This window comes from Mustela nivalis (assembly GCF_964662115.1).
Source record: "Mustela nivalis genome assembly, chromosome: 2".
NCBI lineage: Eukaryota > Metazoa > Chordata > Mammalia > Carnivora > Mustelidae > Mustela > Mustela nivalis.
This window is the reverse complement of record NC_139021.1, coordinates 168,957,899-168,971,268: the sequence shown is the minus strand read 5'-3', so window position 1 is coordinate 168,971,268 and position 13,370 is coordinate 168,957,899. Positions and strand designations below refer to the sequence as shown.

At 39.6% G+C, this 13,370-nt stretch overlaps 1 long non-coding RNA gene across 1 annotated transcript in view; it reads right to left on the bottom strand.

The window, feature by feature from the left end:
* Positions 1-560: 560 nt before the first annotated feature.
* The window catches only part of LOC309859996, a 57,591-nt gene continuing 44,781 nt past the window's right edge, over positions 561-13,370 (bottom strand). The window contains exons 4-6 of the long non-coding RNA XR_014309076.1: positions 4,584-4,688; positions 3,322-3,431; positions 561-1,075 (exon numbers count right to left, since the gene is read on the bottom strand). This is a non-coding gene — a long non-coding RNA (uncharacterized lncRNA). The remainder of the gene's footprint in view (positions 1,076-3,321; positions 3,432-4,583; positions 4,689-13,370) is intronic.

Sequence of the window (13,370 nt, the reverse complement as noted above, 5' to 3'; positions counted from 1 at the left end):
GGATGACAAGTCTTGGTATGGTGATTTAAAGTTCTGTGAGCCTCATCTATAAATACGGATAACAGTGTCCCCTAGAAATGGACGGTTGTGAGCATGAAAAATGATCTATTTAAAGCACTCAGCCAGGGCACCTGGGTGGCTCAGTCGTTAAGTGGCTGCCTTTGGCTCAGGTCATGATCCCAGGGTCCTGGGATTGAGTTCCGCATCAGGCTCCTTGCTCAGCAGGAAGCCTCCCTCTCCCACCCCCCCCCCCGCTTGTGTTCCCTCTCTTGCTGTCTCTCTCTGTCAAATAAATAAATAAAATCTTCAAAAAATAAAAAATACAGCACTCAGCCACACTACAGCTCAACCAGCACTAGATCCTGTCTGCCCCCAACTCTTCCTCACTCACAGAAGAAAATAAAGAAGTCAGCTTGGCTCTTTAACTATAAAGCATGAGATTACTAGAAGCCGTTGAGTAAAATTCAAAGGTTAGATGCTACCAGTGAAATAAAACATCAGTGTAGAAAAGAGAGGTCATGGAGCTCAAGCAAAGAGGAGACAGAGCTGTGGTATCGGCATAATTCCTGTGTCGGGGGAAAGCTATTTGGCACTGGAGTCACTTGTGAAAGAGGAATCTTCAAAATAAGAGAAGTAATTTTCACAAGGTACATGCTGTGTATCAAGCTGTGTCCTTTACACGCCCAGCTCCTGCTTGGGGCACTCCGTCCCGTGGTGTGGTTAGTAAAACTGAGGCACAGAAAGGCAGTGAGTGGATTCCTTCTGACCTCAGTTCCACTGCTTTCCAGGTCAAATGGTAGAAAACGACTTCCTTCATCAGCCCGAGTTTCTGTCTCTTCCACTGAAGAAAGCAACCAGCAAATTTGAGCCATTTCAAATTGGAGTTTGGGTCAAGTGTTAGCTGTGATCTAGTCAATAATAATGAAGGCAGGCAGGGAGAGAATGGTGTCTCTGAATAAACATGAAGTTTCCACTGTTAACCACATACATGGCAAGGGTGAGGGAATTGGGGGCCGGCGGTGGCGGCAGGAACATTGCATCGGCAAATCCAGGAGGCCCCATTCACATTTTAGTGCTGTAAAAAAAAAAAAAAAAAAAGGACTTAAAGATAGAGATACAGCAGTAAGATAATTTCATACCCTGTCAATGTTAATGTTATCCTTATGCATTAACTGGCTCACCTAAATATTATTTAATCTAAGATAGGAATGGACAAACTATCACCCACAGCCACATGTTTTTGTAAATAAAGTTTTATTGGAACAACCACATCCACTTGCTTATGTATAATCTAAAGTTGTTTCTATCCTTCAATCTCAGAATTGAGGAGCTTCATAAGAAACCATATGACCTGGAAAGCCAAAAATAATTAGTGTCTGGTCCTTTGGGATGTGTGCACACATCCCAAAACACATCCCAACACACTTTGGAAAGTTTGCTGGCCCCCTGGCCTGGGGTAATGTACTTATGTTTGAATTTGCCATTTACTATTTGATTAGACCCCAGATATTTAAAAATTACGTATCTACTGGTTGATTTCTACAAGTTAGAAAGCATAACCAGAAGGCTATAGCTTTATTGCTCTGTAAGATATTAACCAGTTTAGAACATTCCAACAAATTCATTTCTGTATTCCCCTTGACCTACTGACTATATAAATTCCTTTTCTTAAATTCTCCTTTGAGGGGTGCCTGGGTGGCTCAGTGAGTTAAAGCCTCTGCCGTTGGCTCAGGTCATGATCTCAGGGTCCCGGGATCCAGTCCCGCATCGGGCTCTGTACTCGGTAGGGAGCCTGCTTCCTCCTCTCTCTGTCTCTCTGCCTGCCTCTTTGCCTACTTGTGATCTCTGTCTGTCAAATAAATAAATAAAATCTTTAAAAAAAAATTTATCCTTTTGAGCCAGATTTGCCATCTCAAGGATCCCCTCACTAATATTAAGTTGAAGAGATGTTTTATCCATGTTCATTCTATTTTGCATGAGTCATGTTTTTAATGTGTGGGAAGTTCTAATTCAGCAACTCCAAGGGACACCTTCAAATACAACGTGAATGGAGAGGGTGCTAAGTCTCAAGACAGGGATGGTAATACTGGAGAACCAGTACCTCATTTAATGCACACAACAACCCTGTAAGGTATGTTAACCTACAAAAATGGGGAAACTAAGGTAATAGCAAGACCCATCTCACTGGGTATTTTTTGGTGGTAAAAAAGATAGTGCAAGTCAAGTATTTAACACAATACTTACTGCTTAATATTTATTCATTAAATTCTTCTTATTATTATTATTAATGGCATTGATGAAGTTCCTGAACCTAGGTGGGGTTCGGTGGGGTGAGGTTCGGAGCCAACGGCTAAAGAAAGAATTCTTAAGACGTCTCTGGTGCAAAAAGGTGGTTTATTAGAGCATGGGGACAGGACCCGTGGGCAGGCAGAGATGCAGCTGCCAAGGGCCTGTGAGGAGTGGCTGGTTATATACACAGGAGTTGGGTAGGTGAGGACAAAGGGGTGTTCAGAAGGGCTATTGGGATAAAGAAGACTGTCAGGATATTGAAGGCCTGGTTACTATCAAGCCAAGGCCACTTTCCCTCTAATGAGGCACTAACATAAAGACAATTGGGAGTCTCCTGGTGGAATGTTACATTCCTGCTATCAAACGTCCTTGTTAGTGAGATTTAGGTTTTAAAAGAAATTTAACTTTATTTACTTTTCCTTCTACCTCCGTCTCCTTCAGTTTTTTTATGGAGGGGAGGGTGACGTTAGGGCTTGAGGAACTGAGTTATGTGTCTTTGGAAATTGGGCTATTGATAAGGTAACTTCTTTGTTGTAAATCTCAAGGACATTTGTAAACCAAGAGAGACTCCTGCCTTGCAGGACTGTGATCTCTGCAAGATAACCATTTGCTCTTCTTGTAGGGCAGTCAGGGGTGCCTGTGAAATGTCACACATATTACCAAGGGGAGTGGGTGGAGAGGGGGTGCAAGGCGCCAGCCCCTGCTCCATTCTCAGCCAGCCTCCTACTCCCTCATCAGCATTATCCTGTATATAACCTGTTTCTTCAGGTGAAAGTAATAGACGTTTGACTCCTATTAGCATGAGCAAACAAAATTTATAAAGGAAGTTATTAGAGGAAGTACCTTGTGCTCATAGAATCAAAGGAAGGGCACCTCTTCTCCACATTGGCTAAGGCTCAGAGGTGAGAAAGCCAGCCATGCCTTAGAGATGCAAGTGATTTGGTTTCACAGGACTGTAAACCCTGATCTAATATGGAATTGGCCTCGTTTCTTCTACCCTGTAAACTGAAGCAGAGATTATAATTTCCTTACCTTTGGATCCCCATGTTGCTCAGCATGGTGCCTGCCACCTAGTACATGTTCAGTAAAAATGTCTTGAGTTAAATTACCAGCCTGTTGTTGGGGTTGGTAAGTACGTATGGCTAGCAAAAAAAAAAAAAGTCAAAATCTATAGAAATAGCAATATATCTGATTTTGGTGGTACAGATGGAGGCCAGGTTGGGATGAGGGCTTTGAGTGGTAGCCTGAGGCTATATTTCCTCTTCACAACTATAAAATGAGACAAAGCTAACATTTCCAACATAGCTTGAGTGTCCAGACATCACTGTTGTGTTCTCTTTCTGTTGTCGGAGTCTTTCTCTGCTTTGGGGGAAGTGAAGAGATAAGACCTATTCCCCTTAACCCCTAGGGGCACAAGATTGGCCACCTTTATTACATTATGGGAGCTGTCTGCCTCAATTGCACTGACAAGACCTGCCAGGCCTGTGCACACATCCCGGTCCTTCTAATCCCTTCAGTTCCATCACCTGGACGTTTTATTTGAAATTGATTTTTAAATGTCTGAGTAATTGAGGTTTATGTGTAGTTGCCTCTCTGCAACAGAGGTAAGCTGAGGCTGCTTATAGCCTCATTAAATGCTGATTAAATGTGATTGCATTACTGGAGACCCCGATTGGTGCCATTCCTCAGGGCACCTATCAGAGAACAGATTCCGCACTTGGCAGATCCGAGTCTGGAGAGCAGAAACCGTACAGAGCTGGGCTTTGCATCCTCTGTTCACCTTCCTCAGATGACCAGCTCCCATAGGAGGGCTATTTTCCAGACTTCTCATCTGTGGTACACATATAAGCCTTTAGACTCTGGTAAAGGCAAAAGATCCACTTTTTTCCCAAAGACATGAGACTCTCACTGGAGTCAATCTTATGTCCCAGAGTTCTGAGGTGGGAAGTGTAATGTCTTTTGGCACAGATCTAGTGACCTGGACAGTTCTAGAACCTCTCTTTCCGTCTTTCTCCCCCGCCAGTGTCCCACTCATACCCTGCATGTATGACCCCGGTTCTTTACCAAAAAAATTGGTCTTCAGATTTGGCACAAAAGGGTCATAAGAGGGCCTTTAGGGAACAAAAGAGACCACTAGGAATGGTTGTGATCCTAAAGACATTCTCTATCCTCCTCATTCTTGTTAATAGCTTTGCCACTGCCCATTGCCAGAGGCACACAATTTTGAAGTGGGAACTGATGGGGGCAGACAAGTTTTGATGTTAAAGTCAGGAAGTCCGGGGTTTGAATCTTACCTCAACTCATTACAGCTTGGGTAGCCATGGGTAAAATCCTGAGTCTCTGGCTCGGTTACTTCATCAATGAAATGGGTGTATCAGAGCCTCCTTCACAGGGTAAGGCTGTGAATACATCATAAAGTAAGACATGTAAAAGACTGGGCATAAACAAAGAATTCAGTCAATGTGAGTCCTTCTTCCCTAAAGGGATTGTAAAGTTCATCTAAAAAACAAAGAAACAAAAACAAATTTAAAAGAAACTACACCTGACCCCCCCACACTTTTTTTTTTTTTTTTTGTCTTGGATTCTCCATTATGGATCATGAGCTCTGGGTTGTATAAAAAGGCATCAACAATGTTTTGGAGGAAAAAGAAGGTCAAAAGGCAGGGTTCTGAGACCTCCAACCTCTCCTGGAACATACACTATCAGGAGCAACTCATTTTTAGTCTATTTTATGTATTGGGGTTCTATGTAATATTTCTATTGAAAACTTTACACAGCTTTAAAAAGAAAAATTGACTACTATTACTGTATTAGAAAATTCATGGTGTTCACAAGGTGAAGTTAAGAAATCCCTATTTCCCATCACACTGCAATGTCTTCTTAGCACACCAGGTGGCAGAAGCTCCTTGGCATGTATGTGAAGAAATTTCACAACCTGTCTGGACTAGTGCAGCACTAAAGCTTTTGCAGTAGAGAACAGAATGCACAGATTCAGTTAATTAAAGGCTAAGCCTCTAGGATTTGGAGTTCTCTCTTTTTTTAAGCCAAACCCAGAGCAGCTAAGTTCTGTACTTGGTCTTCCCAGAGTTGTTCCTAACGTATTGTCTCTCTCTATTCTAGCACCTTGCACTGAGCAGCACATTGTGTAGGAATTCAGCAAGTGTTGGTCAATAGAAGGTTCTCCATTCCAAGTAGGTCAGACCTCAATTCTCATAGTTTGTGCTGATTTTCCCTGAAAGGCCCCAGGAATGTATGCTTTGTACTGAACATGTGTCAACAAAACAAACTAAGAGAGAAGCTTCGGGAGAGGGATATGGCAGGGAGGACCTCACCGGGGAGGCAACGATTGAGATGGGCCCTTCCGGAGTTAGGACTTGGAAGAGAAGAGAAAAAGCAAGTGATTCTTGGCAGGATCCAGCGTCAGAGCAGAAGTGAAAGGCAAGGCTGAGCAGAGTGTGTGGATAAGAAAAAGATGTGAGATTCAAAAGAGATGGGAAAATGTGTTTCCCTAGGTGATACTTAGAAAATGTTGGGTCCCTGGGGTGCCTCGGTGGCTCCATCAGTTAGGCGTCCAACTCATGGTTTCGGCTCACGTCGTGATCCCAGGGTGCTAAGAAGGAGCCCCACCATAGGTTCCTGTCTCAGCAGGAGTCTGTTTCTCTCCCTCTGTCCCGCCCCTCACTCTCTCTCTAAAATAAATAAATAAATATTTTTTGGAAAAAGAAATTCTAAGAAAATGTTGGGTCCCTGTCTTCATTTTTGATCAGAGAATTCAGCCACTGTTAAGCAGTGCAAATAGAGATCTTCCCCCAAAGTATTTAGCCAGGAATCTGTGTCCCTTTCCAAAAAGGAGAAGAGATAAGTAGGGCAAAAGGTTAGGCCACCATTTATTGGACATTAGTATGTGGCAGGCACTTTACTAGACACTTAAAGTGGGCTCATTTAACACAAAGAGCGACCCTATTCATACATTCATTTATTCATTCAGCATAAATATATTCAGTGTTAACATGTTCTGGGCTTTGTATAAAAGCTCAGAATTTTGATATAGCAGTGTATAAAACACCTCGCATCCCCCTCCTTGTGGAACTTACATTTGTAGGGGTGAGAAGAACAATAAAATAATCAACTAACACTTGGTAAGCATGTAGAAATATTGGGTATATTTCTGGATATACCCAGAAATAGGTATCTTCAAATGCTATACTTTTAACCCCAAGGCTTTTCTCACGCTCCTGGCATCATTGGGAAATTTCTGTTCTTTTCCCTTGACATACTTTCATTCTCTGAAACAAAGGAACCAGCCAAGGTCCACTGAATAACTTTGAGAAACCTACAAGGCCCCATGCCTGCCCTTGGGATGATTTTGAGTTCTGCAGAGACTTTTTAGTACAGGAGTCTTGAACACTACATACTCCCTCCACAGATGAAATCACATCATTGCTTTTAACCCATCTCAGTTCAGTTCCAGGTATGAATTTATAGACAGCTGCTTCCAGGCCCCAGCAGTGTCACTGTGACTTAATACTCTGATTTTACAGTTTTCCTGGTTTAGTCACTTATTGGAGCCTTTGGGTATTCTTCCCCTCCCTACTTCTTCTTAAAGAAACATGCTCATAGCCCATAACAAAAGTAAACACAGTAGAGTTCACATCTACACAATTAGGGACAAAGGGGTTCCCCTCTGCAGGCTCTGTCCTGGAAATTGACTTCCCAGTCATCTTTAATAAAGGTTCTTTAATGAAAGTCTCATCTTTGAGACCGAGGCAGGGTTTCCTATGAAAGTGAAGAGCCTCCAACTACAAAATATTATAAGTGGCATACAGTGTTTCTCAAAATGATTTCAGAGCATTTATGTATTATTTATGTATGCGTCTCTCTTCCTCTCTTAATATAAGCAACTCTCACTGAACTAAAACAATTTGGGGGATCCAGGTGGTAGATCCAATGTGTGTCTGTCTGTGTGTGTGTGTGTGTATGTGTGTGTGTGTGTGTGTCTTGTGTGTGCTGGGGGAGCAGGAGGAGATTTGCATTCCCTTCATTTCTTATTTTTCTTTGTTCACTGAAATGTGGCATACACATTAAATACACATTTCTCTCTTCTAGAAGAAAAATCTCTAAAATAAACAAGAGAGAAAATTCCCCCCTCTTCTTAGCACTTCTGTTTAAGGGAGAAAACTCAGAAGATAAGTGCTAAGACATGCAATAGTTTTAGAGAAAACACATTATGTTAGACCCAACACAGAACATTCAAAATGTCTGTCTTCAGAGACTGACCTATCTATAAAAAGCATACCCACGAATTCTGTAGAAAGTATCAAGGAAGAGCCTTGGGTGAAGAAAACGAGGGCAAAGGGAATGTGAACAGGATCAGCAGTACATACACTTCTCAGTATTCCTGGAAGTGCTCCCAAAGATGACACAAACCTATTAAAACTGTCCCCCTTTAGGAACCCCCACATAACCCCCTTAGAGTAACCAAAGTTGCCAACATTGTCACCTTCAATGAATCTCAACTGCAGATGAAATAAAAGCCCAACTCCTCCTCTCAACATTCAAAACTTCCAAGGTCAAGACCCTACCTCTTCTGGAACATACACTATAAAACTCATAGAAAATTATAGAAACTCATAGAAAATTATATACCCCTCTTGGTCATAGAAGCCAGGTTTCTGCCACCCCAAGGATATTACTGTCTTCCAGTTACTCTGTATCTTTCCCCTGTATATTTACAGTGATGGGTCTAAAAAAGAGATTAGCTAAGTACAGAAGGAAGACAGAACAGAGAAGGGAGCCTGGGATGAACCCCAGGGGCACTCCGGTATTTAGAGCGCATAGTATAAGAAGGCAGAGAGAAAGACAGAAAGAGCTATTCCTGAAATGGGAAGAACTGTAGGAGAGTATGGATCTCAGAAACCAAGAGAAGAGAGGGTTTTAAGAAGCGAAGAGTGGTTAACTGCCGAGTGACCCTGAGAGTGAAGTGAAGAAGGAAACAAGCCTATTGGTTGTGTTAATATGGACATCATGGAGTTGTCTTCATGGGATGTAAAAGCAGGAAACCCAGCTGAGGGTGTTTGAGGGAGAAGGGCAGATGAGGGGGAATGGAGTTCTCTCAGGAATTACACTCTAGAGGGTATTTTCCAAGATAGCTTAACCTAATCTTTAACAAGTCCATGACATAGGAAAAAAAAATGTGTGTGTGTGTGTGTGTGTGTGTGTGTGTGTGTGTGTGTATTCCAGACTGAATTCCATTTAAGGCAAAATCATGTAAAAGATAAAATCAGTTCCAACATAGAGACCTTATTTGGATTGTTACTCAACTAAACCAACAAGAAAAGACAGTTTGGGTATAATTGAGGAAATGTCAATCTAAATTAGGTATCAGATGATGTTAAGGAATATTTGTGAATTGTGTTACGTGTGATGACATTATCATGGTTATGTAATAAAATGCACTTATTTTTAAGGAATGCACTGAAATACATAGAATTGGAATGTCATAAGGTTTGATATTTGCTCTAAAATGTTGAAACAAAAAATGAAAAGAGAGATGAAGGAAATATGACCGAAGCTAATAATTTTTACATTTGTATGGGGAGTACATGGGGGCTCATTATAAAGTTCTACTTTTAAGTATCCTTGAAATTTGTCATAATAAATGTCACAAAATAGTTGTACTGTGAGGGAGAACAGAGAAATAGGACAGTAGCTAGAGAAGAATGTAGGTCAAGGGAAATTTGGATTTTTTCTTTAAGACTCTTTTTAAAGAACAGTTTTAGGTTCATTAGAAAATTGAAAGTGAAGAGATTTCCCATGTACTTCATGCCCTGACAAATGCATAGCCTCCCCCATTATCACTTCCCGCCACCAGAATTATAACATTTGTTACAACTGATGAGCATACATTGATACAATGTAATTACCCAAAGTTCAAAGTTTACCTTAGGGGTCACTTTTGGTACTGTACATTCTTTGAGTTTGGACAAGTGTATAATGACATGTATCCATTACTAGGATATCAGAATATTTTTACTGCCCTAAAAATACGTATTCTGCTTATTCATCCCTCTACCCTCCACCCAACCTGTGGCAACCACTGATCATTTTACTTTCCCTATACTTTTGCCTTTCTGGAATGTCTTACAGTTGGAATGATACTGTAATATAGCATTTTCAGATTTTTTTTATCGATTAATAATATATTTTAAAGATTCCTCCATGTCTTTGTATGGTTTGATAGCTCATTTCTTTTTAGCATGGAAAAGTATTTTGTTGTGTGGATATACCAGCTTATCTCTTCACCCGCAGAAGGAAATAAATCTTGATTGTTTTTACTTTTTGTCCATGATCACTAAAGCTACTATAAGCATCCATGTGCAAGTTTTTATGTGGTCATGAATTTCCAACTTCTTTGGTAAATACAAAGGAGTGCAATTGCTGGATCATTCTATAAAAGTCTGGGTAGTTTTGTAAGAAATCACTGTCTTTCAAAGTGTCGTACCATGTTGCATTTCCACCACAAATGAGATTCCACACTGCTTCATCGACTTCTGGTATTGCCAGTGTTTGGATTTTGGTCCTGCTGATAGCTATGTAGGGATATCTCACTGTCATTTTAATTTTCATTTCCCTGATGACACATAATGTAGACATCTTTTGATATGTTTGTTTGCCATTTGTATACCTTCTCTGATGAGGTGTCTGGGAAGCTCTTTTGCCCATATTTTAATCAAGTTGTTTGTTTTCTGATTGTTGAGTTTTAAGGCATCTTTATATACTTTAGATAAAAGTCCTACATCAGGTATGTCCTTTCATAAGTATTTTCTCCCAGTCCATGTATTGTCTGCTAATTCTGCTAATTGCTATTGTCTTTGACTGAATACAAGTTTTAAATTTTAATGAAATTCAGCTTATTCATGATTTCTCTCACGGATCATGCCTTTGGTATTGTATCAAAAATGCCATTGTTATACCTAAGATCATCTAAGCTTTCTCCTATTTAATTTTCTATGAGTTTTATAGTTTTGACTTTTACATTTAGGTCTATGATCTATACTGAGTTAATTTTTAGGTAAGGTGCCGGGTTTATTAATTTCCATGTAGGTGTCCAGTTGTTCCAGCACCATTTGTTAAAAAAAAAAAAAAAATCTGCTTCATTGTATTCCTTTGGTCCTTTGTCAAAAATCAGTTGACCAAATGTGGGCTTATTTTTTGGCTCTCTATTTTGTTCCACTGATCTATCTCTTCTTTCACTAATACCATACTATCTTGATTACTATAGCTTTACAGTTGGTAAGTCTTACAGTCCAGTAGTGTTAATCCTCCAACTTTGTTTATCTTCAATATTGTGTTGACTATTCTCAGTATTTTACCACTCCATATATACTTCAGAATGAGTCTACCGATATCCACAAAATAGTTTGCTGGGACTTTAATTAGGATTGCACTGAATCTACTAAACAATCTGTTGGGAAGAACTGACATCTTAACATGATTGAGTCTTACTGTCCATGAACATGGAATATCTCTCCATTTATTTAGTTCTTTGGTTTTGTTTACTTTAGAGCTTTGTACTTTTCCTCATATTTAGACCCTGTACATCATTGTACAATCTTTATACCAGAGTATTTCATTTATTTGTGTGCTAATGTAAATGGTATTGTTTTTATTTTTTTATTTTAAATTTTTTAATTTTTGTTAAAGATTTTATTTGTTTATTTGACAGACAGAGATCACAAGTAGTCAGAGAGGCAGGTGGGGGGAGGGGAAGCAGGCTCTTTGCTGAGCAGAGAGCCCAATGCGGAGCTCAATCCCAGGACCTTGGGATCATGACTAGAGCGAAAGTAGAGGCTTTAATTTACTAAGCCACCCAGGCACCCCAATGGTATTGTGTTTTTAATTTCAAATTCCACCTATTCATTGCTGCTCTATAGGTATTCTTTTTGTATATTGAGCTTATAGCCTTACTGTTATTATGGATTTGTCCTAGGAGTGTTCTTTTCTGTTCTTTCAGATTTTCTATATAGACTATCATGTCATCTTCAAAAAAAGAAAAGAAAAAAGACACTTTTATTTCTTCCTATCAAATCTGTATGCCATTTCTTGTCTAATCATATTAACAAGGGCTTCCTGTATAATATTAAAAAGAAGTGGTGAATGGAGACAAACATACTTTATGCCAAATGTTAGTGGGAAAGCTTCAACTTTCTCACCATTACATATGATGTTAGCTGTAGGTTTTTTATATATTCTTTATCAAGTAGAAGAAGTTCCCCTCTACTTCCAGTTTGCTGAGAGTTTTTGTCATGCACGGGTGTTAGATTTTGTCAGATGCTTTTTCTTACTCTTTTGATACGATCATTGGGTCTTCTTTTTAAGCTTTTTGATGTGATGAATTATATTAATGGATTTTTCAAATGTTGTACCAGTCTTGCATACATGAGAGATTATGTATTATCCCTTTTATACATTGTTAGATTTGATTTGCTAATATTTTTTGAGGATTTTTGCATCTATGATCATGAGAGATATTGGTCTATAGTTTTCTTTCTTATAATGTCTTTTTCCAGTTGTGACATTAGGGTAATGCTGACCTCCTCGAATTAGTTAGAAAATAGTTCCTCAGCTTCTGTCTTCTGAAAGAAATTATAAAGCCTAAGTATAATTTTTTTCCTTTAATATTTGGTAGAATTCACCAATAAACCCATCTGGATCTTTGAGGAAAGCTTTTAAATTGTTCTTTAAAGAAGAAACACTGTGATGACAAGGATCCAAGAGAGAGGGAGAAAGAGATGATACAGGAAAGACAGGGAAGAGTCGTGGTTCTAAGTACCTAAGGAGACCAGAAGACTCTACCAATTCCAAGTGAAAAATCTGGCCTCTGAATTTTGAGAGGAGAAGAAAAGTTGGCAAGTAGGTCAGTGGACTTGGTACTAGAAAGGAAGATACCATTCCCTTAGATCAATTCTACTTTCTCAGTGACCCATGAAATGAACTGCTCAGCAAAGAAATAGCCCATGGTGACACTGAAGGTAGCAGAAGAAAGGAGACTGTATGAAACAGATAATTTGGGAAGGGAAAAGTGTAGTTAGATTGCCAAGTGGTATTAAGAATTCATTAGAGGTGTGGAGTTATTAACTGCAATTAAGAAACATCAGCAATCTCAGTGGTTTCCCCTGGCAATATCCTCCAGAAATTGTTTAGGTGAAGGCATAAACTTGATAGTTGGTTCTAACTAGGTTGGAGCTTTGCAACATATGTACACATATATTGAGAATAATCAAACGAGGAAGTCTACATGTTTGGAAGGGACCAGTTATAAAGATGGACAGTAAAATTTACAGTAGGGAAGTAAGGACATGCAGAACAGAGGTAATGAAGCATGACACATTGAACTCCAAGGATCAGACAGCCTTCACATTAATCGAGCAAATGCCATGTTTTGGGCACTATTTGAAGTATTTTATATATAGTGAGTTATTGAATCATTATAACAACCCTGAGATGTATTGTTATTGTTTACCACTTAAAGACAAATAAACTGAAGGACAGAAAGTTTAAGGGACTTGTGAGCACCGCCACAGCTATTAAATGTTGCTTTAGAAGCCTGACATCACAGTTGCAAAGTTTACACTAACGCACTAATGACCCAGCCTCATTTACAATTTTTGGAGGTGGTGTCGTGAAGCAGGTGAGCTGATGGCTAGGAGGTAGTGGACAGAGAATGGCATGCTTGAATAGGGAGTTCAAGGGTTTGAACATTAGTAAATGAGGCAGGATAGGAAAAAGGTCACTAGAGATGAGAAGATTAAGGAAATAAACAGCCTAAGAGTTGGATGATAAATTATCACAGATATTGGGGCCTTCGAGAATGATGGCAAGTGTTAAGGAAACAGATTTCCTTACTGCAGGACTTCTGAAAGAGAGCCTTCTATGCTGACTTCTTTTATGACATCCCAAAATGGAAAAACATATGTTGCATTTCTCATATTTATTCATCATGATATTCTTTCTCTCAAAACATATAACAATATACATAGGGATCTAGTCCAAGAAACAATGCAGAGAAACTAACTCCAGGG